The sequence below is a fragment of the Octopus bimaculoides genome, chromosome 13, assembly GCF_001194135.2.
Source record: "Octopus bimaculoides isolate UCB-OBI-ISO-001 chromosome 13, ASM119413v2, whole genome shotgun sequence".
Lineage (NCBI taxonomy): Eukaryota > Metazoa > Mollusca > Cephalopoda > Octopoda > Octopodidae > Octopus > Octopus bimaculoides.
The window spans coordinates 51,688,644-51,692,847 of NC_068993.1; positions in this window are offsets into that span (position 1 = coordinate 51,688,644).

Consider the following 4,204-nt stretch of genomic DNA (forward strand, 5'->3'; position numbering starts at 1 on the left):
GGGGGCAATGGTGATGATGCTGCTGCTACTGGCCGTGGTGCCGGTGGTGGAGATATCACTGTCCATTCTGGTGATGTTGTTGTTATCGTTGTTGTTCTTGGGGGTGCTGGTGGTGGTGGTGGTGGTAGAGACAGCTTCAGTGATGAAGGTGTCAGCAGAGGGGTGAGGCTTCGGTGTCGGTGTCGGTGGCAGCGGCAGCTGTAGTGTTGATGAGGATCGTGGTAGTGGTTGTGGTTATGGTGGTGGTTGTAGTAGAGTTAGTGGAGATCATCCTCGTCTTCGTCACCACCATCCTCTTCGCCGCACTCGGACTCGTCGTCATCGTGGAGATGATGACGATGATGATCATGTCGACGACGATGACGACGACGACGATGACGACGACGATGATGATGACGTTGATGGTGATGGTTGTGACAGAAGCCATGGTCGTTATTGTGTAAATTCTCGTGGTCGTCGTCGTAAGGGTGGAGATGGTCATAGCGATTGTCTTGGTGGTGGTGGTGGTGGTGGTCGTCGTCGTCGTCGTCGTCGTCGTCGTTGGCGTGGTGGTCGTGGCAGTGGTGATGACGATGACGGTGGTGGTGATGGTGATGGTGATGGTTATGGTGGTAGAGATGACTGTGTGCCGGTGATGATGGTGGAGACGTTTCTCCTGCTTTCCGTCGTGATGATGTTGATGATGGTGACGTTGGTATCGGGTTGGTTTGGTGATAATGAGAGCTGTCATGGTAATCACACTGTTCTTGATGCTGTTGTTGTTATTGTTGTTGTTACTGGTGGTAGGTGATGGTGGTCGTCGTCGTCATCGTCGTGGCGGTCGTGGTTGTGGTCGTAGTTGTGGTGGTTGTAGTCGTGGTCGTTGTGGTCGTCGTGGTGACAGCAGTGTCAGTGGCGGCAGCTTTGCTGATAATGACAGAGGATGTCATCGTGGTCGTCGCCATAATCGTTGTAGTTCTGTGATTGTTGGGTTTGAGATATGCGGAAATTCTTTGATTCCCCCCCCCCTCTTTCGTCTGGCGCCACTCTTTGTGCTCTGATGTATTGGCATGTCTCCATGGACGTCTTAGAGTAGGTCTTGCTGTTATTTAACAGAGGTAGATGCCAGCTCAAAGTGCCAACGATCATAATCGTCGCATCTCATAAACTGATTCTCTCACTTTAAATTCTTCTCTCATCCCTTTCTACTCTTCGTGTTTTTTCGTTCTGTCACCTCCCTTTCTGTCCCCCATTACTTCCACAATCAACTGCAGACCACCACCACCACCACCGCCACCACGACCACCACATCACTACCAACACGACTGTCACTACCACCAGAAGAACAGCACAAATCACTGAATCCACCACAAAGCGAGATTGTTGCCATTATCAGTTTGCACCCGAAATTATTACTGGTACGGTTTGCACTTTCAGTTGTTACTGCTACCGTTTCTTCTCCTCTCCTTCTTCTTCTTCTGTGCTACATCTTCGTTTTCTCCCTCCTCCCCTCCTCTTCCTTCTCCTCTTCATTCTCCTACTACTCTTACTACTGTTGCAGTTGCTACTGCCTTTCCTAATAATAATAATAATAATAATAATAATAATAATAATAATAATAATGATGATGATGATGATAATATGAAAGACTTCAGACAAAAATCATGCCTCCTCATTGATATGACTGTCCCAATCGATATAAACGTATCTGTCAAGACCTACCAAAAACTGAGCAAGTATAAAGATCTTGAAATAGAAATTAGCCAAATGTGGAACCTGAAGACTAAAACAGTACTTGTTGTCATAGGTGCCCTGGAAATGATAGCAAAAGGGGCTGATTGCTACCTAGCTCAGATACCAGGAAACCCCAAAATGGCAGAAATTCAAAAGGTAGTGCTCATGGTCGACTTTGTCCTTCAACATTTCGGGGTCGGTAAAATAAGTACGAGTTGATTACTGGAGTTCGCGTGATCTACTTACCCCCTCCCCCGATCTTGCTGGCCTTGTGTCAAAATTTGAAACCAGTAATATTAATAATTGCCAAAGATGTTGATGGTAGTGTGCCTTTATAATCCTTGTTACTGTAGGCACAAGACCTGAAATTTTGTGGGAGTGAGTTAGTCGATCACATCGACCCCAGTACGCAACTGCTATTTTATTTATCGAACCCGAAAGAATGATTGGCAAAGTCGATCTCAGAGGAACTTGAACTCTGAACTCTGAGACTCTCTTAAGAGCATGGCTCTCTTAAGGCAAATGCAGCAGTAATACGGCGTTCTAGTAATACACCCACGTTGAGCTGGATGTAAAGATTATCGTACGGTACAAATACTTCTTCTGTCGCTAATATTTATCCTTTAAAGAGCCGGTTGGATATTTGTGACATCAGCGACTGAACCATCAATGTTATTCTATTTATCGTTAGCAATGAGATTTGGTTAGCTTACAGCTTGCGGACGCTTACAATTGAAGGAGCGCATATACGCAAAAATCTGGTGATCTGACATTTCCAGCACCAATGCCAGAAGATTCTTATCTGCTTGTTATATGTCCATACTGTTAGAACTTTGTGCTTATAAGAGAGCCTGTCAGGGCGAATATCAGAGGAATACGGCCTGCTTATACTACTACAGTAATCCCTCGACTATTGCGGGTGTTACATTCCAAACCCCACGCTAACAGGTGAAAATCCGTGAAGTAGAAACAGTACTGTACTGTATTTTTTTATTATTATTGTAATTTGTATATATTTATTTTATTATTAATGCAAAACAACACCAGAAAGGAATCGTCGTAAGCTTAAATAATGATCCGCGATAGGTGAACCGCGATATGGCGAACAATTACTGTACATCCACATTAAGATTCCCATTCGGTAATAATGATGATGTTAATAAATGCTAAATAATGATATAAGTCGTAATAATATTGATAATTGATAATCGTGCAGATATAACTAACAAAAGTATTAATAATTGTTAATTAAGTTAATAGTTGGTAATAATTTTGATAACTGGCAAAAATGTTGGTGATTGACAATAATGTTTATATTTAGCAATTATATAAATAATTCGCGATAATGTCTATAAGTGGTAATAATATTGATGCTATTGCGAATTATAGCTCTTTGGACTGCTCTCGCTTGTTTTTTTTTTGTTTTTTGTTTTTTTTCAACTTTCGGAATTGAATATGGTCGGCAACTGGAATGATCCAACATCGCATGATGCAATTTCACTACAGTAGTACGAAAACCGTATCAGTAAGCTGGTCATAGATGAGTGACGAAAATTTTAGCACTCCAAGAAATAAGCGAAAAACGCATACAACGGTTTCTGTAGGTTTCTTGTTGTTTTTCACCGTTTAGTCAGAACGGAAGGCAGTGTCCATGACCTTTATAGGGAACATTATACAATGTCGGAACATTCAATAATCCAGTTCATTCACCTTTTTAATGCTTTATTACAATATAATGTCTCGTGTAAATGCTCCATATATATTTGTATTATGCGAGTTATCAACATCACTAGTGGATAATACTGTTAGAGCTAAATATGTATTGTAGGGAAAGACATGAAGTAATATCACATGTTAAGGTTATCTCCAGAGATTTTCTATAGATATTATAGCGAGCACCGATTTGTTACGACGTTTCGTGTTCGAATACGGCTAATGTAAACAGCAGTGCGATCGAAAGTGGAAAATAGATAATGAGTGTACATGCACATTTTTCTATTTTCAATCGCATTGTTGTTTACATTAGACGTATTCCGATACGAAACGCCGTAACACATCAGTGCTGGAGATAATTTCTATCGAAAATCTGTTGAGATAAAGTTAACAAGTAATTTTATAGCAGTGCTAATACAGTAGGACATAGTATTGATTTATAAAACGTGTAATATACTTTGTAATATATTATGGCTGCATAACGATATATGGTGTCCCTACAAGTAATTAATATGTACTAATATACATAAAGATCTTTGAATGACTTACATGGAAGTTTGTTTAGGGCAAACCAGATATATAGAAATAATCACCGGTGTATAGTCTGGAGTCTTCACCCTCTCCATCAAGGGAGAGGCCCAGAGAATAAAGCACAAATTGTGAAAAAAACATAGTAATGTTTATGAAGTCGTAAAGAATATATTCAAGAAATATCTGCAAATAATTCCATTCCTAAAAAAATTGCATATTTGTCAGCAGTGCCACATTATTCACTCGC